The sequence below is a fragment of the Ranitomeya variabilis genome, chromosome 1 (assembly GCF_051348905.1).
Source record: "Ranitomeya variabilis isolate aRanVar5 chromosome 1, aRanVar5.hap1, whole genome shotgun sequence".
Lineage (NCBI taxonomy): Eukaryota > Metazoa > Chordata > Amphibia > Anura > Dendrobatidae > Ranitomeya > Ranitomeya variabilis.
This window is the reverse complement of record NC_135232.1, coordinates 1,064,757,891-1,064,781,292: the sequence shown is the minus strand read 5'-3', so window position 1 is coordinate 1,064,781,292 and position 23,402 is coordinate 1,064,757,891.

Genomic DNA, 23,402 nt, shown 5'->3' with positions numbered 1-23,402 from the left:
ACCTGTCCGGTGCCGGGTCTCCCGGGGCTTGTATGACGTTATGTCATGTGAGCCCTGCAGCCAATCAGCGGCCGCTACTCTCACTTTCTTCATAAAAAGGTGATGTCCAGAGAAGGTTAGAGAGCAGCAGATATAGAACAACACCACAGAGGGAGTAGAGCCAGTTTAATTTTACATAGCCGAATATACAGTGCCTTGAAAAAGTATTCATACCCCATACACTTTTCCACATTTTACATTACATCCACAAACATTAAAGTATTTTATTTGGGATTTTATGTGATATACCAACACAAAGTAGCAAGTATTTGTCAAGTTTAAAGCCTCATTCACACGTCAGTACTTTGATCAGTATTTCATCAGTACTTGTATACCCCAGGAGTGTCTCCAAAACAGAGAACAGGTGTCAATTTTTCAATGATCGTTTTTCTCTGTAAATTGCACTGCTGTCTTTTGCATACAAACACTAATGCAAAAATAATGACGTGTGAATGAGGCCTAAAGGAAATAAATGCAAAATGGTTTTCTCAATACTTTAAAAATATAAATCTGAAAATTGTGACGTGCATTTGTATTCAGCCCCCTGTAGTCTGATACCCCTAAATGAAATCCTGAGTGACCAATTGCCTCCAGAAGTCACATAATAAATTAATTGAGTCCACCTGTGTGTAATTTATTCTCAGTATAACTAGAGCTGTTCTAAGAGCTTTGTTTGAGAAGATAAGGGATCAAATAGCATCATGAAAACCAAGGAACCCACCAGACAGGTCAGGGATAAAGTTGTTGAGAAGAGTAAGTAGCGTTAGGTTCTTAAAAATAGTCAAAACTCTGTAGTGATTGAGAAGGGGTTGTCCAAAAAGTGGATAAACCTTTTAAAGGAACTCTGTCAGCAGGGATTTATTACTTAATTTGAGAGTGCCATAAAATGGGGCAAGAGAGCCTGATTCCAGTGATCTGTCACTTATTAGGCTGTGTGTTGTAGTTTCAATATAATCAGTGTTTCATCTGCAGTAGATTATCACTGAAACCAAAAATGAGGAAAACAGATCATGATGTCAATAATTACATACGTCACATATAGAGAAATTACAAACATTTTTTATTAGAACCAAGTAATTGTGTGCAGTGGAAATACAGAAAGAAGAGCTCAGCAGTCTGACCACCGCTACATCTACAACAGAGAAAACAATCACAGATGCAGATTCTTTACTGTAAGAGACTATGCAGCTCTCGGCCACATGATGCTGTAATAGTTGATTCATTACCAAAATTAACCCCTTCACCCCGGAGCTTTTTCCATTTTTTCGTTTTCGTTTTTTGCTCCCCTCCTTCCCAGAGCCATAACTTTTTTATTTTTCCATCAATATTGCCATGTGAGGGCTTATTTTTTGCGGGACAGAAAACAGGAAAAAAAATTCCAAGTGCGATGAAATTGTAAAAAAAGTGCAATCTCACACTTGTTTTTTGTTTGGCTTTTTTGCTAGGTTCACTAAATGCTAAAACTGACCTGCCATTATGATTCTCCAGGTCATTACGAGTTCATAGACACCAAACATGTCTAGGTTCTCTTTTATCTAAGTGGGAAAAAAAAATTCCAAAGTTTGCTAAAAAAAAAAAAAATTGCGCCATTTTCCGATACCCGTAGCGTCTCCAATTTTCGTGATCTGGGGTCGGGTGAGGGCTTATTTTTGGCGTGCCGAGCTGGCATTTTGGTGCAGATACGTTCTTTTGATCGCCCGTTATTGCATTTTAATGCAATGTTGCGGGGACCAAAAAAACTTAATTTTGGCGTTTTGATTTTCTTTCTCGCTACGCCATTTAGCGATCAGCTTGATCTTTTGCTTTTATTGATAGATCGGGCGACTCTGAACGCGGCGATACCAAATATGTGTAGGTTTGATTTTTTTTTATTGTTTTATTTTGATTGGGGCGAAAGGGGGGTGATTTGAACTGTTATATATTTTTTATTTTATATTTTAAAACACTTTTTTTTTTTTTTTTTTGGCATGCTTCAATAGCCTCCATAGGAGGCTAGAAGCATGCACTACACGATCGCCTCTGCTACATACTGTAGAGGTGAAGCGCAGATCACCTCTATGTAGCAGAAATTCAGGGTTGCTTTAAACACCAACCAAAGGGTGGCGCTCAAAGCAATCGGCCATCAACAACCATAGAGGTCTCAAGGAGACCTCTGGTTGTTATGGCAATGCACCGATGACCCCCGATCATGTGACGGGGGTCAGCGGTGCGAGCACTTCCGGCCGCGCGGCCGGGAGCACTAGTTAAATGCCGCTGTCAGCGTTTGACGGCGGCATTTAACTAGTTAATGGGCGCGAGCAGATCGCGATTCCGCTCGCGCTCATTGCACGCACATGTCAGCTGTACAAAACTGCTGACATGTCGCGGCTTTGAGGTGGGCTCACCGCCGGAGCCCACCTCAAAGCAGGGGATCTGCCAGCTGACGTACTATTCCGTCAGCTGGCAGAAAGGGGTTAAACAAGGGACTGGATGCCTTTTTTGTAAAATATATTACAGGTCCTGGTTACTAAATTCTGTGATGGGACATTGATCCAGGAAATTAAAGTTAAAGGATTGGCGTGCACTCTGTCGTAATACGAGGTGCTGGTGCAACACCTTATGTAACTGTCCTCAGGCCCTTATGCGATTTGTACACTTAGTCACGTGCTGATGAGCATTTCGCCCTAATTCAATGTTCAGTGAAAAACAGAGAAGCAGGAAGAGAAGCTCGTTGTCATGTAACAGCGTAAGTATGAAAATCGCATATGAGTAAAGAGGCCATGTGATGACCACTGGAACCTGCAGGGCTGAATCCTGACAGTGAAGAAATTACACGCTGTTAGTATTGGATGCGGGGCTTCAGTTAATAATTAAAGGGTGCGTCCAGGTTTGAGATGAAAATCTGCAATCACTATAGGTGGCTGCAGGCCAGGGCCGGACTGGCCATCTGGCACATGCCAGATGGGCCTGTCGGGTCATGGGCCGCCTTGTCTGCTACATTGTTAACAGAATCAGTGTTCTCAAGACTTTCATAATGTTAAGAATGTCGCTGACTCCATCACTTAACCCAGCAGGCCACGGGTATCATTAAAAATATTGGTCTTGTAGTAAATCTTCCTTTCCTCCATCCAGGGTAATATTAGTAATACACTGCTCAAAAAAATAAAGGGAAAACTAAAATCCCACATCCTAGATATCATTAAATGAAATATTCCAGTTGTAAATCTTTATTCATTACATAGTGGAAGGTGTTGAGAACAATAAAACCTAAAAATTTTCAACGTAAATCACAACTAATATCCCACCGAGGTCTGGAATTGGAATGATGCTCAAAATCAAAGTGGAAAATGACATTACAGGCTGATCCAACTTCAGTGGAAATGCCTCAAGACAAGGAAATTATGCTCAGTAGTGTGTGTGGCCTCCACCTGCCTGTATGACCTTCCTACAACGCCAGGGCATGCTCCTGATGAGGCCAACTCCTGGACAGTCTGTGGTGCAATGTGACGTTGGTGGATGGTGCGAGACATGATGTCCCAAATGTGTTCAATCGGATTCAGGTCTGGTGAATGGGCAGGCCAGTCAATAGCTTCAATTCCTTCATCTTGCAAGAACTGCTGACACACTCCAGCCACATGAGGTCTGGCATTGTCCTGCATTAGGAGGAACTCAGGGCCAACCGCAGCAGCATATGGTCTCACAAGGGGTCTGAGGATCTCATCTCGGTACCTAATGGCAGTCAGGCTACCTCTGGTGAGCACATGGAGGGCTGTGCAGCCCTCCAAATAAATGCCACCCCACACCATTACTGACCCACTTCATGCTGAAGGATGTTGCAGGCAGATCGCTCTCTACGCGTCTCCAGAATCTGTCACATGTGCTCAGTGTGAACCTGCTTTCATCTGTGAAGAGCACAGGGCGCCAGTGGTGAATTTGCCAATCCTGATGTTCTATGCCAAATGCCAAGCATCCTGCACGGTGTTGGGCTGTGAGCACAACCCCCATCTGTGGACGTCGGACACTCAGACCATCCTCAAGGAGTCGGTTTCTAACCGTTTGTGCAGACACATGCACATTTGTGGCCTGCTGGAGGTCATTTTGCAGGGCTCTGGCTGTGCTCTTCCTGTTCCTCCTTGCACAAAGGCTGAGGTAGCGGTCCTGCTGCTGGGTTGTTGCCCTCCTATGGCCCCCTCCACGTCTCCTGGTCTACTGACCTGTCTCCTGGCAGCACCTCCAGCCTCTGGACACTACGCTGACAGACACAGCAAACCTTCTTGCCACAGCTCGCATTGATGTGCCATCCTGGATGAGCTGTACTACCTGAGCCACTTGTGCAGGTTGTAGAGTCCGTCTCATGCTACCACGAGTGTGAAAGCACAACCAATATTCAAAAGTGACCAAAACATCAGCCAGAAAGCATTGGTACTGAGATGTAGTCTGTGGTCCCCACCTGCAGAACCACTCCTTTATTTACATAGTTATTAAGGTTGAAGGAAGACTGTAAGTCCATCTAGTTCAACCCATAGCCTAACCTAACATGCCCTAACATGTTGATCCAGAGGAAGGCAAAAAAAACCCTATGTGGCAAAGATTAACTCCACCATGGGGAAAAAAATTCCTTCCCTTATTGAGGGTGTCTTGATAATTGCCAATAATTTCCATCTGTTGTCTATTCCATTTGCACAACAGCATGTGAAATTGATTGTCAAACAGTGTTGCTTCCTAAGTGGACAGATTGATTTCACAGAAGTTTGATTTACTTGGAGTTATATTCTGTTGTTTAAGTGTTCCCTTTATTTGTTTGAGCAGTGTATATCCCATCTGGTTCTTGGGTACGGGGACAACATGGGCCTGTGTGATTTCAAATGCCAGGGCTGAATTTCAACCTCAGTCCGTACCTGCTGCAGGCTTCTGAATTCTCACAGCGCATACACTGTACTCTTTTATTATTCTCCCTTGCACAAGTATATGATTTGTATACTTCTGGCCACCTTCTGACTAGACGTGCCTGGCCTCGCTCAGTTCATTTTCATTGAGTGAGGTCACACATGTCTAGTCGGCACGTGACTGAATGTATGCAAATCACTGGCATGAGAGAACCCTGACAGCGTGCAGGGCGCACTGTGAGAATTCAGAAGTCTGCAGTCACATAGAATGACTATAGACTGATCACAAACTTGGACAACCCCTTTAATATTTCTAATATAAATAAAAATATGAGAATTTGACAGTATCACAAATAATATTTACATACAGGTACCTTATAGATGACGTCTATGGAGTCGTTCTCTTTCTTTTCTTCTTCATCTTGTCCAGACTCCATGAGTTTTCTCCTCCACAGCCGTCTCTGCAGACTTCCATCTTCTCTGGTTTTCTGCAGCACATCTCTTTGTACGACGCCTTTAAAGATAGCAATGTCATTATAATGCTCCCAAATAAAAATATTTGCCCTACACTGAGCCCCTGAATAAATAATTGCTTGTCACTATATTGACTGCACAAAATATGACCCCACACTGTCCCTCTTATGGTACATGCTCTCCACACTGCTTCCTCCTTTCCATACTTGGCCACCTCTTCATACAGTTCTCTCACACTGAGTCCAACCTATATGGCCCAGTCTCTAAACTGTGCCCCTCATCACAACCCCCCTTGGTATACTGTGACCTCCTGGCTGAGCCCTTACACTGTTCCCCCATGCTACACCCCCAACACTACTCAGTCTCTATTCTGGGCCCACTCACACTTTTCCCCCCATACTGTCTCCTCACACGTTTCCCCCTCCCTCCTCATACATTTACCCTCTCACTTTCCATACTGCCTTTTCACAAATCCCTCCGACTCCCCATACTGTGTCCGCACCCATCCCAACACTCCCCACACTTTGTCCTCATATATTTTCCCCTCGCTCCTCATACTGTGTCCGCACCCATACCACCACTCACCATACTGTGTCTGCACCTACCCCCATACATGCCCCCATCTCATACCTTTCTCCTCATATCGTGTCTTCAAATTTCTCTCGCTTCCCATATTGTGTCTGCACCTGTCACTTCCTTGTTCCCCAAATTTGTGTCTTCAAATCATACCCCGTTACACGAAATCTCACCCAGCCCCGTCACAGTAAATACCCCTATCACAGTAAATCTCCCCCACATAGTAAATACCCCACCACACACACAGTAACCCCTAACAGACACACAGTAATTACCCCCTCACAAACACACAGTAATTACCCCCTCCACATACCCACATCAATTACCCAAACCCCCACACAGTATATGCCCCCCACATACACAGTAAACACCCCCACACACTAAATACACCACCCCCGCAGTAGACACCACCCAGTAAATAACCCCCAAGTTCAGATTGACAGCTGGCTCAGAGAACTGCTGACTCCCAGTCCAGGGGTGGCAGAATACAGCACCAGGGGAGAAACTTCGGACTGCCACATTAGGTGGCCCAACTGCGCCCCCCGGCCGGCTGTGCCTAGGGCACATACCCAGGCTTTCTGCCCCCCCATATTCACCTGGTGCAAGCCTCTTGTAGTGCTCCAGTGCGGCTATGGCATCTATACATTATGTCATCCCCTCCATTACACCTTGCGCTCCAGCACTGACATAACCTCCAGACATCACATATGTGATTGATATCAGCGCCTTTTCCTCACCTCCCCTAATTTTTATAATGCTCCAGTATGGACATAATTTATTTCCAATATTGGATCATATGGCAGTCTGATAACCTCTACTCTTTCTTCCTCAGCACCTTACGTAAGATATCCTGAACCAGCAACAAGACCAGGTACTCTGCTCAGTAGAGATGGTTCTTTACAATTCACTCTCTCGACCCCCTGCTTAATTATCTACCTTTGCCTTGCAGCATCTTATAGACCCTATACTTTGGACTTTACTCTATAGATTGTTATGTGTAACACTACTCTGCAAACAACTAAACCACTATTGTTTTTTTTTTTTCATCAGCAAATTTGTCTTTCTTATAGTGACACCCCACTTCAGACCCTAAATACACTCTCTTGTATCCATGTTCTCAATATTTGCAAGCTCCTTCTGTCATTACGACTCTACAATGTTCCTGCATCAAATCATAGAAAGTTAATTACCTAATAGATTGCATATATATTAGATCTAGAAATCATCATGCATATTTTTGTAAAATAGTATTCTGTTAATATGACTTGTATATTCTTTATATGGTATTTTATTAATTGATTCACCATGTATCGGGATCACTTCATTTATGGTCTTTTCTTTGCACAAGTCCGTTTATCTTTTTAGTTTTTCTGTTCCATCTAGAACAAACAGAATTAGGATCCGTTGGTTTCCTATGGAAATAGAGGGGCCCCATTCATTCCTATAGAGTCCACCTGGTTTCCATTTATTTTTTAGAGCAGACGCAAAAGCTTCTCATTCAGGACAGACACCCGATGGAAACCAGACGGACCCTAAATAAAGGAATGGGGCCCCTCTGCTTCAGTATGAAAGAGAAACACACAGAAATCCCAATTCTGTCTGTTCTAAATGGACTAACGGACATGTGAACAGGGCCTTACTGCCTCCATCACAGACTAATCCTCTAAATTTGCTGACAACCTAATGTTTATGGGGGCTGACACCTCTCTCCCCCACTCCGTCAGGTGATGTTGGGGGTGTAACCAGCCATTGGAATTTCAAGAGCTGATCCTTTTGTTCTCCCTGGAGATAAAGTGCTGGCAGAGTTGTCTTCAGCCATTCTCATACAGAAAGCAGGAGGAGTCGGGAGAGATAGCTGTCTAATGTGTATGGGGACCTATCATCGTGAGCGCGCCTTGATAAGATGAGCCACTATAGTCTAATCTGCGGATAACACCTGCAGGGGGTGGTCTGTGGACCTGCAGGGGGTGGTCTGTGGAGTCCGGTCTTATCCTGATAATATCACTACATTAGGTGAGTGATTTAAAAAAAAACAATTGCATGGAAAGCAATATGTAGCCGTGAAGCAGGGTATACTCACATGTGAGCCGAGCAAAATAACTTTTGGAAAATGTAACGGGAAAAATGAGGCAAGAATACGTATTGCAGAACTGTGGCAAAGGGAAAAGTAGTCTTTGGGTATGTTGGATTTCAGTATGCCCGCTGTGAGAAAAGCTGCTGCAAGGTGACGGGCTGCGGTGGTCTACCCCTTCCATTGAGACACACACACTGGGCTAAACTGGCCTTTTTGGGGATATTGAGCAACTTCTCCGGGATGTTTCGGTACTGACAAAACCTAAGATAGAAACAAAATGAGCATATACCTTTAGTAAGTGAATAGTAGCAGTACATATAACATACAGTACTTAGTAAACACTGTTTTTGATTTAAAAAAAAAAGTGTGTGTAAAAGCCATCCCACCATGTCTAGGTGTACCCAATCAGGACGGGTTCCATCCTGTAGTATCAAAATATCACCTTGTGTCAGACGACCTCAATGTAGATTGGGGCAGAGCAGGACAGGGGCCCGACTGTTTCAGACACTTTCCCGAGGGAAGCTATATAGATGAAATGTCTAGCTCAAAAAAGAGGGAGACACGTCACTGTTTGCACAAAGTACAAGAAACTACAGCAAAACCAAAGAAATGAGCCGCAGCATAGGTTGGTACACCCACAAATAGGAGCATGTTCACATTGTGGCTATTTGACAAAACCTGGACCAGTCCCAATTGGGGAACACCTTGTCACAGTGGGGTGGCTTTTTTTGATCAAAAAGTGTTTACTAAGTATCCTATGTTATTTACACGTACTATTACTATTTGCTTACTTACTACAGGTTATAGTCTCTTGTTTCGATCTTAACGTTTGTCTGTTAAATGGCCATAATGTGAACATGCTCTTATACGCGCTCTAACGCTGTGCACGCAGACACTGCATCTCCCACACGTGATGTGATCCCCTGACCATGTGACCATTATGCGAAGCCGGGAGCAGGGCCGTGTGATGTGGTACGCTGACCCTGTTACTTCTGATCCGGTGTGGCCTCTGGAAGCGCCGCTTTCACTGTGTCATTCCTCCTCATTGGCGTATGCCTATATAAAACAGCTCCTGCAGGTCCCCTATGTATTCCCCCTGAAGAAGCTGATGCGAAACGCTCGTTGGAGAACCCGTACCCACTACTTCAAGGTTATATGGATTAGTAATTATTGCAGCTATTCATGACACTTGTCTACATTAACTTGTATGTACTTCTGTACCGGAGTACAATACCTCATATCCACTCTACCTTTATTTTTGCTGATCTGTACATTTTACAAATATCTCTGAGTAACTGATTTGTAAGGCAGAGGTTCTCTCAATTGAAGAGTTCTCATTCATTCCCATACTTATATCCCATTTGGGTATTTAACTGTTTACTCATACTGATTTTTTTTTATACCATCTACTCTTCTTGCCAGCCCCTTGTCTATGAGATTTGCTCTGCCTTGGTTATACCTGACATATCTATATCTACTCCACAGACCTTGATGGATGAGGCCTCTTTGTAATTTCCTGTTGTTCACTTTTAATTACTTTTATTGTGTTTGTATTTAATAAAATTACAGTTGTGCTCAAAAATTTACATACCCCGGCAGAATTTTTGCTTTCTTTGTCTTTTTTCCAAGAATATGAATGATAACACCAAAACTTTTTCTCCACTTATGGTTAGTGGTTGGGTGAAGCCATTTATCATCAAACTACTGTGTTTTCTCTTTATAAATCATAATGACAACCCGAAACATCCAAGTTCCCATACCCTGGTGATTTTGGCGTAATAACATGCACAGAAGTTGACACAAATGGGTTTGAATGGCTACTAAAGGTAACATCCTCACTTGTGACCTATGACAAATGCCAGGAAAATTGTTCGGGATGCAAAGAAAATCCCACAAACAACATCAGCTGAAATACAGGACTCTCTGAAAACTAGCTGTGTGGCTGTTTCAAGATGCACAATAAGGAGACACTTGAAGAAAAATGGGCTGCATGATCGAGTCGCCAGAAGAAAGACAAATGACCCTGATCAAAAGTTTACATACCCCATTTCTGAATACCGTGTATTGCCCCCTCTAACATCAATGACAGCTTGAAGTCTTTCGTGGTAGTTGTGGATGAGGTTCTTTATTATCTCAGATGGTAAAGCTGCCCACTCTTCTTGGCAAAAAGCCTCCAGTTCCTGTAAATTCCTGGGCTGTCTAGCATGAACTGTGCGCTTGAGATCTCCCCAGAGTTTTGTCAGGAGGAAAGGGCCCAAATTACAACCAACTATTGAGAGAAGCTTGTGGAAGGAGATCCCAAACGTGTGACCCAAGTCATTCAAATTTAAGGGTAATTGTACCAAATACTAAAGAAATGTATGTAAACTTTTGACTTTGCAGTAACTAATAAAAATGCCCTAAAACATTCTCCCTCTCTCATTATTCTGGCATTTGGCAAATATTAATAATTCTGGTAATCCTAATCGACCTATAACGGAAAAGGTTTATTTTGATTTCATGTCAGATATTGAGAAAAACATGCAGATGTGACTTTTTATATAGTGTATGGAAACTTCTGGTTTCACCTGTATATAACTAACCTTTTTAAACCAGTTACACCCTTTATCTTATTCTTACATTTCTTCTGCACACGGCTCTTTTTAAACATCTGCTCTAAACCAATTTTTTAACACAATATGTGTTCTAATAACATTTTGGTGGTGGTTTGTCTCACACAGTGTTTTGCACCTTTTGTATGTGTGTGCGTGTGCTCGCATCCCCGTCACTGCCCCATGTCACTCATCACTTCTGTGTAAGGTGTATGTCTCCCCGTACTCCCAGTTCCCACATCCTATTACATATCCACATCTACCGTTCTCCCACTGTCCTTATCCAGCACAACTATTAGATTATTGTTACCACATTATTTATTATATATGTATTTAAGACCTGATGTTTTCTATATACCTATCACTCCCCTCATCGTTTTGTGCACTGTTACTTTAAATCTGTGTATGGCCCTTCCCCTCATTTGTCTTTCTACACCCACATATGCATATATCAAGAGGAGGCCGCTTCCGCTGTGCATACGAGCCACACGTGCAGCTGTCTCCGTGTATGTGCATCCTGCTAAATATACTCAACGGCTTCCTTACCACACTTGATGCGTATTTTCTCCTTCAGTCGAACGCTGTGCACGCAGACTCTGCATCTCACGTGTGTGATGTGCATTCCTGTGGGCTGACCCGTATGCGGTTGTCATGGCAACAAGTCCACACAGCGTCACACTCCCCATCTCCTTGGCCAACGCGTTGGCCGACCCCATGACTTCCAGTCCGGTGTGGCCTCAGGAAGAGCCGCTTTCACCATGTAATTCCTTCTCACTGCCGTGTGCCTATATAAAAAAAAGCTCTAGCAGGTCCCCTATGTATCCCCCCTGACGAAGCTGACGCGAAACGCGCGTTGGGGAAACCATACCACACTATTTCAAGTTTGTATGGATTAATACATTTTTTTTTTTTGTAATTCGCTTATTAGTTCAGAATAAACAAACATTGCACACATTTGCAATTATCGTCATTAACCCCTTCACGACCTTTGACGCATACGCTGCGTCATGAAAGTCGGTGCCAATGCGACCTATGACGCAGCGTATGCGTCATGGAATGATCGCGCTCCTGCAGATCGGGTGAAAGGGTTAACTCCAATCTCACCCGATCTGCAGAGACAGGGGGAGTGGTGCTTCAGCCCAGGGGGGGTGGCTACACCCCCCCGTGGCTACGATCGCTCTGATTGGCTGTTGAAAGTGAAACTGCCAATCAGAGCGATTTGTAATATTTCACCTAAAAAACAGGTGAAATATTACAATCCAGCCATGGCCGATGCTGCAATATCATCGGCCATGGCTGGAAAAACTGATGTGAGCCCCCCCACCCCACCGATCGCCCCCCCAGTCCTCCGTTATGGGGTCCGGTCCCCTCCGTCCTGTGCTGCGCTGCCCCGTGCTCCTGCCCGCTCCCCCGTCCTGCTGTCCGCTCCCCCCTGTGGTCCGATCACCCCCCCTGTGCTCCAATCCACCCCCCCACCACCCCTTCATACTTACCGATCCTCCCGGTGTCCGGCCGTCTCCTCGCTGGGCGCCGCCATCTTCCAAAATGGCGGGCGCATGCTCAGTACGCCCGCCGACAGATTCCATTCAAGTACATTTTGATCGCTGTGTTAGGTTCTACCACAGCGATCAAAATAAAAAAAATAATAAATAAACCCCCCCCTTTATCACCCCCACAGATAGGGATAATAATAAAATAAAGAAAATATATATATATATTTTTTTCCACTAGGGTTAGGGTTAGAACTAGGGTTAGAACTAGGGTTAGGGTTACGGTTAGGGTTAGGGGTAGGGTTATGGCATGTGCGGATTTGGCTGCGGATCCGCAGCGGATTGGCCGCGGATCCGCAGCGGATTGGCCGCGGATCCGCAGCGGATTGGATGCGGATCCGCAGCGGATTGGCCGCGGATCCGCAGCGGATTGGATGCGGATCCGCAGCGGATTGGCCGCGGATCCGCAACGGATTGGCCGCGGATCCGCAGCGGATTGGATGCGGATCCGCAGCGGATTGGCCGCGGATCCGCAACGGATTGGCCGCGGATCCGCAGCGGATTGGATGCGGATCCGCAGCGGATTGGCCGCGGATCCGCAGCGGATTGGCCGCGGATTGGCCACGGATCCGCAGCGGATTGGATGCGGATCCGCAGCGGATTGGCCACGGATCCGCAGCGGATTGGATGCGGATCCGCAGCGGATTGGCCGCGGATCCGCAGCGGATTGGCCGCGGATCCGCAGCGGATTGGCCGCTGCAAATTCGTAGCAGTTTTCCATCAGGTTTACAGTACCGTGTACACCTTTGGAAAACCAAATCCGCTGTGCCCATGGTGCGGAAAATTCCGTGCAGAAACGCTGCATTGTATTTTCCACAGCATGTCAATTCTTTGTGCGGATTCCGCAGCGTTTTACACCTGTTCCTCAATAGGAATCCGCAGGTGAAATCCGCACAAAAAAACACTGGAAATCTGCTGTAAATCCGCAGGTAAAACGCAGTGCCTTTTACTTGCAGATTTTTCAAAAGTCGTGCGGAAAAATCTCACACGAATCCGCTACGTGGGCACATACCCTTAGGGTTAGGGTTGGAATTAGGGCTAGGGTTGGAAATAGGGTTAAGATTAGGCTTGTGGTTAGGGTTACGGATAGGGTTAGGGGTGTGTTGGGGTCAGTGGCGTAGGAAGGGGGGTGCGGGGGGGGCGGGCCGCCCCGGGCGGCACAATGCAGGGGGGCGGCACAATGCGGGGGTGAGTCAGTGGCGTATCTAGGGGGGGGGCAGCCGGCAGGGGGGCGCAGTCGGGCCGCCTACAGCGGCGGTCCGCAGTGTCTCCCCCGGCGGCTGCATTCTGTCACCCCCCCGCGCTGGGAGTCAGCTGTTCTCTGTGCCGACTGTCAAGCTGACAGCCGGCACAGAGAAGCTGCAGCGTGCCGGCTCCCAGTGCTCAATTGTACTCGTATCTGTGATGCGAGTACAATTGAAGCTCTGACTGCCGGGTCAGAGCGATGCCAGCAGCGTGATCAGGTCATGTGATCACGCTGCTGACGTCACTCACTTGCGCGGCAGGGCAGGAGATGCAGAGCGGTGGTAAGTGCTCCAATGGAGCTGAAGACACCGAAAGTGCAGGGGGGGGGATTTACTGTGTGGGGAAGGGGGGCATATATTGTGGGGGGGATTTACTGTGAGTGGAGGCTGGAGCTGAAGACACCGAAGGTGCAGGGGGGGATTTACTGTGAGTGGGGATGGGGGAAAATATTGTGGGGGGGATTTACTGTGAGTGGGGATGGGGGCATATATTGTGGGGGGGATTTACTGTGAGTGGGGATGGGGGCATATATTGTGGGGGGGATTTACTGTGAGTGGGGATGGGGGCATTTATTGTGGGGGGCATTTACTGTGAGTGGGGATGGGGGCATTTATTGTGGGGGGCATTTACTGTGAGTGGGGATGGGGGCATTTATTGTGGGGGGGATTTACTGTGAGTGGAGCTGAAGACACCGAAGGTGCAGGGGGGGATTTACTGTGAGTGGGCATGGGGGAAAATATTGTGGGGGGGATTTAATGTGAGTGGGGATGGGGGGCATATATTCTGGGGGGGATTTACTGTGAGTGGGGATGGGGGGGGATTTCATGTGAGTGGGGATAGTGGGATATATTATTGGATTGGGGATATTTAATATGAGTGGAGATGGGGGGATTTATTGTGGGGGGAGATTTAATGTGAGTGGAGATGGGGTATTTATTGTGTGTGGGGGGAGATTTGTCATGGGGATGGGGGGATTTAATGTGTGGGGGAGATCTGAGGACACAAAATGAAGAGCAAAGGGGGAGATGGGGGGCATATATGAGGAAACAGTATGGGGGATGGGTGCAGACAGCTTGGGGTCAAACAGGGGAATGTATGCGGACACAGTATGAGTAGTGATGTGAAAAACGTATGTGGACAGAGTACGGGGAGTGAGGGTGTTGGGATGTGTGCATGCGTAGCATGGGGGACAGTGTAAGGGCACAGCCAGGAGGGGATATGATACAAAGGAGGGGGAGTGTGATGAGAGGGTACAGTATAAATACTGGGCCCTATAGGGGGGACACAGTGTGAGAGGTCAGTGTGAAGAGGGGTCCGGTATAGAAAGGGGAGGTCAGTGTGAAGAGCAAGTACCATAAGACAGACAGTGTGGGGGTCATATTTTATGCAGACAATATAGTGCGGGGAAATTTTTTATTCAGGAGCATTATAATGACACTTGTATCTTTAAGGGCGTCATGTGGAGACTTTCTGCAAAAGAATGGAGAAGATGGAAGTCTGCAGAGACGGCTGTGGATGAGAAAACTCATCATGGGATCTGGACAAGATGAAGAAAAGAAGAACGGCTCCAGAGGCGACGTCATCTATAAGGTACCTGGATGTAAATGTTATTTGTGATACTGACTAACTCTCATGTTTTTATTTATGTTAGGAGCATTAAAGGGGATATCCAGGTTTGTAATGAGTCTGCAGTCATTCTTTGTGACTGCAGACTTCTGAGTTCTCACAGTGCACCCTGCACACTGTCAGGATTCTCTGGTGCTGGCGATTTACATACATGCGGTCACGTGCTGACTAGACATGTGTGGCCTCACTCTATGAAAATGAACTGAGCGAGGCCAGGCACGTCTAGTCGGAATGTGGTCGGAAGTATACAAATCGCATGCTTGTGCTGACATGACTGTCCACCGGCCAGGGAGAATCCTAAAAGTGTGCAATGCATTAGTTGTGAGAATTCAGAAGCTGCGATGTCAGGATTCAGCTCTGCAGGTTCCAGTCGTCGACACATGGACACGTCACTCATATGCGATTTTCATACTCATGGTCCTGTAACAACGAGCTTCTCTTCTGCTTCTCTCAGTTTTTCACTTAACATTGGGAACTTAAGGGAGAGGAGCTCGTCGGTACATGACTAAGTGTGAAAATCGCATACGTTCTAGGGGGGGGGGGGCGCCAAACTCGGGAACAGCCCCGGGCGGCAAAAGCTCTAGCTACGCCCCTGGTTGGGGTTACAGTTGTGGTTAGGGTTGGGATTAGGGTTAGGGTTGGGATTAGGGTTAGGATTAGGGTTGGAATTAGGGTTACGGGTGTGTTGGGGTTAGGGTTGTCGTTAGGGGTGTGTTGGGGTTAGGGTTGGGATTAGGGTTATGGCTACAGTTGGGATTAGGATTAGGGGTGTGTTAGGGTTAGTGTTGAAGTTAGAAATGAGGGGTTTCCACTGTTTAGGCACATCAGGGGTCTCCAAACGCAACATGGCGCCACCATTGATTCCAGCCAATCTTGCATTCAAAAAGTCAAATGGTGCTCCCTCCCTTACAAGCCCCGACGTGTGCCCAAACAGTGGTTTACCCCCACATTTGGGGTACCAGCGTACTCAGGACAAACTGGGCAACAACTGTTAGGGCCAATTTCTCCTGTTACCCTTGCAAAAATAAAAAATTACTTGCTAAGACATAATTTTTGAGGAAAGAAGAATGATTTTTTATTTTCACGGCTCTGCGTTGTAAACTTCTGTGAAGCACTTGGGGGTTGAACGTGCTCATCACACATCTAGATAAGTTCCTTGGGGGGTCTAGTTTCCAAAATGGGGTCACTTGTGGGGTGTTTCTACTGTTTAGGCACATCAGGGGCTCTGCAAATGCAACGTGACGCCCGCAGACCATTCCATCAAAGTCTGCATTTCAAATGTCACTACTTCCCTTCCGAGCCCTGACGTGCACCCAAACAGTGGTTTACCCCCACATATGGGGTATCAGCGTACTCAGGAGAAACTGGACAACAACTTTTGGGGTCCAATTTCTCCTGTTACCCTTGCAAAAATAAAAAATTCTGGGCTAAAAAAATATTTTTGAGGAAAGGAAACACATTTATTATTTTCACGGCTCTGCGTTATAAACTTCTGCGAAGCACTTGGGGGTTCAAAGTGCTCACCACACATCTAGATTAGTTCCTTGGGAGGTCTAGTTTCCAAAATGGGGTCACTTGTGTGGGAGCTCCAATGTTTAGGCACACAGGGGCTCTCCAAACGTGACATGGTGTCCGCTAATGATTGGAGCTAATTTTCCATTCAAAAAGCCAAATGGCGTGCCTTCCCTTCCGAACCCTGCCGTGTGCCCAAACAGTGGTTTACCCCCACATATGGGGTATCATCGTACTCAGGACAAACTGGACAACAACATTTGGGGTCCAATTTCTCCTATTACCCTTGGAAAATTAAAAAATCCTGGGCTAAAAATCATTTTTGAGGAAAGAAAAATTATTTTTTATTTTCACGGCTCTGCGTTATAAACTTCTGTGAAGCACCTGGGGGTTATAAGTGCTCACTATGCATCTAGATAAGTTCCTTGGGGGGTCTAGTTTCCAAAATGGGGTCACTTGTAGGGGAGCTCCAATGTTTAGGCACACAGGGGCTCTCCAAACGCGACATGGTGTCCGCTAACGATTGGAGCTAATTTTCCATTCAAAAAGTCAAATGGCACGCCTCCCCTTCCGAGCCTTGTCGTGCACCCAAACAGTGGTTTACCCCCACATATGAGGTATCAACGTACTCAGCAGAAATTGCCCAACAAATTTTAGGATCCATTTTATCCTGTTGCCCATGTGAAAATGAAAAAATTGAGGCTAAAAGAAATTTTGTGTGAAAAAAAAGTACTTTTTCATTTTTACGGATCAATTTGTGAAGCACCTGAGAGTTTAAAGTGCTCACTATGCTTCTAGATAAGTTCCTTGGGGGGTCTAGTTTCCAAAATGGGGTCACTTGTGGGAGCGCTCCAATGTTTAGGCACACAGGGGCTCTCCAAACGTGACATGGTCTCTGCTAGCGATGGAGATCATTTTTCATTCAAAAAGTCAAATGGCGCTCCTTCCCTTCCGAGCCTTACCATGTGCCCAAACAGTGGTTTACCCCCACATGTGAGGTATCAGTGTACTCAGGAGAAATTGTCCAACAAATTTTATGATCCATTTTATCCTGTTGCCCATGTGAAAATGAAAAAATTGAGGCTAAAATAATTTTTTTGTGAAAAAAAAGTACTGTTTCATTTTTACGGATCAATTTGTGAAGCACCTGGGGGTTTAAAGTGCTCACTATGCTTCTAGATAAGTTCCTTGGGGGGGTCTAGTTTCCAAAATGGGGTCACTTGTGGGGGAGCTCCAATGTTTAGGCACACGGGGGCTCTCCAAACGCGACATGGTGTCCGCTAAAGATTGGAGCCAATTTTTCATTCAAAAAGTCAAATGGCGCTCCTTTCCTTCCAAGCCCTGCCGTATGCCCAAACAGTGGTTTACCCCCACATATGAGGTATCAGCGTACTCAGGAAAATTGGACAACATCGTTCGTGGTCCAGTTTCTCCTTTTACCCTTGGGAAAATAAAAAAATTGTTGCTAAAAGATCATTTTTGTGACTAAAAAGTTAAATGTTCATTTTTTCCTTCCATGTTGCTTCTGCTGCTGTGAAACACCTGAAGGGTTAATAAACTTCTTGAATGTGGTTTTGAGCACCTTGAGGGGTGCAGTTTTTAGAATGGTGTCACTTTTGGGTATTTTCAGCCATATAGAACCCTCAAACTGACTTCAAATGTGAGGTGGTCCCTAAAAAAAATGGTTTTGTAAATTTTGTTGTAAAAATGGGAAATCACTGGTCAAATTTTAACCCTTATAACTTCCTAGCAAAAAAAAAATTTGTTTCCAAAATTGTGCTGATGTAAAGTAGACATGTGGGAAACGTTATTTATTAACTATTTTGTGTCACATAACTCTCTGGTTTAACAGAATAAAAATTCAAAATGTGAAAATTGCGAAATTTTCAAAATTTTCGCCAAATATCCGTTTTTTTCACAAATAAACTCAGAAATTATCGACCTAAATTTACCACTAACATGAAGCTCAATATGTCACGAAAAAACAATCTCAGAATCGCTAGGATCCGTTGAAGCGTTCCTGAGTTATTACCTCATAAAGGGACACTGGTCAGAATTGCAAAAAACGGCAAGGTCATTAAGGCCAAAATAGGCTGGGTCATGAAGGGGTTAATTATACCGTGAAATACAAATAGTTACAAAACATCATCATATTAGAAGTTACAAAGGTAATGAAATGTGCATGGTAAATCAATAGTTCCTTATAAGAAAATACCTATTCTACAACTTTAACCATTAACAGTAAGTCACCGAAAGAAAAACAGATTTGAATCCTGCTCTATGAGCGATGCCCCCGAAAACCACAAGCCCACCTTTCTATGTAGATGTCTAGTCAGTGCAGACTATAGAGTGCGATAAGAGGAATTCCATCTGCCCCATATCTTTTCAAATTTACCTGGACAACCTCTATTTTGATACATTGTTCTTTCATATGGGATAATCGAATTCACCAGATCAATCCAAACTCTAAGGGTCGGGGTGGAGCCACCCATCCATCTTAACGCCAACACCTTCCGTGCCAAAAAGAGCGTCTCTCGGAGAAAGATCCCAGTATAATGATCCCAAGCCTCCGTATCCCACACCCCAAACAAACAGGTCAATGGTTCGAACGGGACAGGGATCGACAATAAAAACGTTAATAATGTCGTTACCTCTCTCCAGTAATGGAGAACTACAGGGCACCTCCAAATCATATGAACAAAATCTGCATCGGACATATGACACCGTAAGCAGTCTGACGAGTGCAGGCGACCCATTTTAAAGAGTCGCGTCGGGGTCAAATAGGCCTGATATATGATATATAACTGGGTCATCCTATTATTGATTGAAGGGGAAACTTTAGTTGAAGATTCAAGAATATCCTCCCATTCCTCTCCCAGTACATCGGGAAGGAGTTCCTCCCATTTCCCCTTGACAGAATTGATGACAGACCCATCTCCCACGGATAATAGATATGTATATAGAGAGGAAATAAGTCCTTGAGGACCCTGTGATTTGAGGATACCTATCAAAGGTAAAGAAGAGATCGCCCGACCCGTACCTACATTTCGTATGTGCGACTGGAAAGCTGACCTTAGTTGTAAATACCGGAAGAATTGAGACCTAGGGATGTTGTAATTATTCTGTAATTGTTCAAAGGTTACAAAAACCCCCTGGTTATGTATATCGCTCACCGAGAGAACACCATGGGAGACCCAGAAATCAGTGGATGGGTGATTTAGCAATTCTGGTATATAACCATTATTCCACAGTGGCATTTCAGCTATGACATCCATAAATTTTATAATTCTTTTTATTTGTCTCCATACCAATCTCGCTAGCCGGAGCATAGGCAACAGACGACAAGCACCAACTTTCTCCATCTCCAAAAATCCCAGTGGACAATCAATCCGGGCAGAATTAATTAAATGACTCTCGGAATTAGGTAGGGAGCTATTAGGCATCCACTTGCCTATCGCCTTAGGGTACTGTCACACAGTGCCATTTTCATCGCTACGACGGTACGATTCGTGACGTTCTAGCGATATCGTTACGATATCGCTGTGTCTGACACGCTACTGCGATCCGGAACCCCGCTGAGAATCGTACGTCGTAGCAGATCGTTTGAAACTTTCTTTTGTCGTCTAGTGTCCCGCTGTGGCGGCATGATTGCATCGTGTGACACAGGTTGTATACGATGTGCGCACAGTAACCAACGGCTTCTACATTGCAAATACGTCATGAAATTATCGCTCCAGCGCCGTGTATTGCAACGTGTGACCGCACTCTACGACGCTGGAGCGATAATTATACGACGCTGCAACGTCACGAATCGTGCCGTCGTAGCAATGAAAATGGCACTGTGTGACGGTACCCTAAGCCTGCCCAGCAAGGTAGTACAGATAGAGGTCTGGTAGAGCCGCCCCACCCCCCTTTTTTGGTCTCTGTAAAATAGATAGTTTAAGTTTGGGCCTGGTCTTCCCCCATATAAAGGATGTGATTAAGGAGTTTAATTTTGCGAAAAATGACTTGGGTATTGGTACAGCACTATGTTGAAAGCAGTAATTGAGTTTGGGAAGCAGTATCATTTTAATTAGGTTAATGCGATCTGCTACAGAGAGGGGGAGTCTACTCCAGGTTATAAATTTAGATTTGACCAAATCCAACAGTGGGTAAATGTTTTGTTGTAGGTCCAACCGACTATATTGAGTCATATGAATACCCAGATATTTGAAGCTGGAAACCACAGGTAGCGACGTGAGAGTCCCGAGGCAGGGAGCCGAAGTATGAGATAGAGGCATCAGGGCAGATTTATCCCAATTTATATATAGGCCGGAGAATTTACTAAATTTATCTATGGTTGCTGTCACCTGTGGTAGAGTTTCTTCTATTTTATCCATAAATATTATCATATCATCAGCATACAGGCCAATGGTATCCACACGATCTGCAATATTTATTCCCCTGATGTCCTTGAAGGATCTTATGCGTATTGCTAAAGCCTCTATCGCAAGGGCGAAGAGAGCAGGGGACAGAGGACATCCCTGACGGGTTCTGGATTAATAATTTTTGAAGCTATTCATGACTCGTGTCTACATTAACTTGTTTGTACTTCTGTACCTGAGTACAATACCTCATATCCACTCTACCTTTATTCTTAAGAGTTCTCATTCATTCCTATACTTATATCCCACTTGGGTATTTGACTGTTCACTCATACTGATTTTATTTTATACCAACTACGCTTCTTGCCAGCCCCTTGTATAGATTTGCTCTGCCTTGGTTATACCTGACATATCTATATCTACTCCACAGACCTTGTTATTGGGCCTCTTTGTCACTTCCCATTGTTCACTTTTAATGACTTTTATTGTGTTTGTATATGTTGTGTGTGTGCTTTTTTGGTTTCTCTCATTTTGGAAGTGCTGCCCCTATAGGCTGGGCTTACTCGGATTATCTTATACTTTCCTTGTATACCAACTTCTGCTCCGGCTCATTTCTTAGGTTTTGCTACTGGTATGGGGAAGTCTGGCAGGCTCAGCATTGGATTCATACTGACCTAGGTGAGAATTTATGGACATTGAAATATCGCTTTAAATCTGATGACATTGTTTCTGCATTCTCTGAACTTTACCTATATTGCACATATTATATGTGAAACGACACTAACTGACATTACTTTTTTTCAACAGATGTCATCATGAACTCAGCAAGTTTTTATGTGAAAGACTTAAAAATAACCCAGACAGGACCAAAGTGTAATCATTGTTTATTAAGTCAATAGAAAGTGCATAGTACAAGCCCTTTACTCTGAATGATTTGTAATCCTCATGGCACAATCAGCAGCTTTTTGTTTGGCGCAATTACTATAAGCAACTGGAATCATTTCGATATTATTAACAAGGATAAATAATAAATGTAACACAGCATATAGTTCCTACATATAAGGTGAGAAGGCAGGGCTGGAACTGGAAGAGGACAATGAGAGCAAATCATCGGTCGTAGGTCTCCATGGACAGCCATCGAAATGTGATGATACGTCAGAGGTGAGTCACTGTAGCAGTATCAGACTAGTGATGAGCGAGCGTGATAGGACAAGGAGTTATCCGAGCATGCTCATGTCCTAATTGAATATTTTCGGTGTGCTTGAAAAGCATGATCGAGCCGCCGCAGGTGCAAGCCTCGAGCCGCCGCGGGTGCAGGTCTCGAGCCGCCGCGGGTGCAGGTCTCGAGTCTGTCCGAAGTGCACACCAGAGCAAGGGTGGGGTGGCTAGAGTCAGCCCCAACAATCTGATTGATATCTGAATTTTAGGGATAAGCCAATAATATTAAAGTCCCACAAAACGCTCTAAGCTGTCTTACCATTCTTATGGTTGTTTTTAACTCAGGTCCCAAAGCTGTGGCTTTCCATTAGATCCAAGACTACAACTCTCACCATGCAGCAACAGCTGGAGAGCTACGAGGTTTTGACCGATGCTATAGAGACTGTACAGGCCCTGGAGTACAGTAAAGTGTCCTACATTTTACAAGACACTTATACTGCTATAAGGTTGATATTGGGCAGATTTCTATTGTATTGAGATGATGCCATATGGAAATATTCCAAGACAAGACAGATACTTTATGAAATGTTGGCAAGTACATTAAGGCCCACCATCCACCAGCTATCCCCTGTGTATGGCCAGCTTTATCCTTCACCCACTGGCTCCTACAACATTAGATTGTCTTTGGATTTATGCAGATCATTTTGTTGGCAAAAGGCTTTTATATTCACAGGTAAAAGCGACGCTGTCAATTGTATCAGATGCCCCCAATTTACATGTCGTTAGCCCTTGATTTGTTTAAAGAGATGGTTATCCATTTAACACAATTGGACACTTTTAATGTGCAAATGAGCATGATAGAGCAGACTTGTTTCCAGAATTAGAGAGGTTGTCCGCTATTTTAACACAGATGTCTGATCGGTGGGGGTAGGACACCCGACAACACAAATCCCCCCCCCCCGCAGACCAGCTGTTCTAGGTGTCCGGTCAGTTATGGAGCTGCACAGCTCCGTCTACTGTATAGTGGCCAGAGCTGGGTACTGCACATCCAGCCCCTATTGATCTTAATAGAGGCGGTGCAGTACCTGGCTGTGGCCGCTGTACAGTTGGCAGAGCTGTGCAGCTCCGGAATCGGTCAGTTCCGGTCACAGAGATCAGTTGATCGGCGGGAGTGCCGGGTATCACACCCCTCTGATCAGACATTGATGACCTATCCTAAGGATAGACCATCAATGTTAAAAGTAGAGGATAACCTCTAAGCTAATCAGACATGGAGCATGTAATTACTGATCACTGGAATTTACCTGCCCTATACTACATTACTGTCC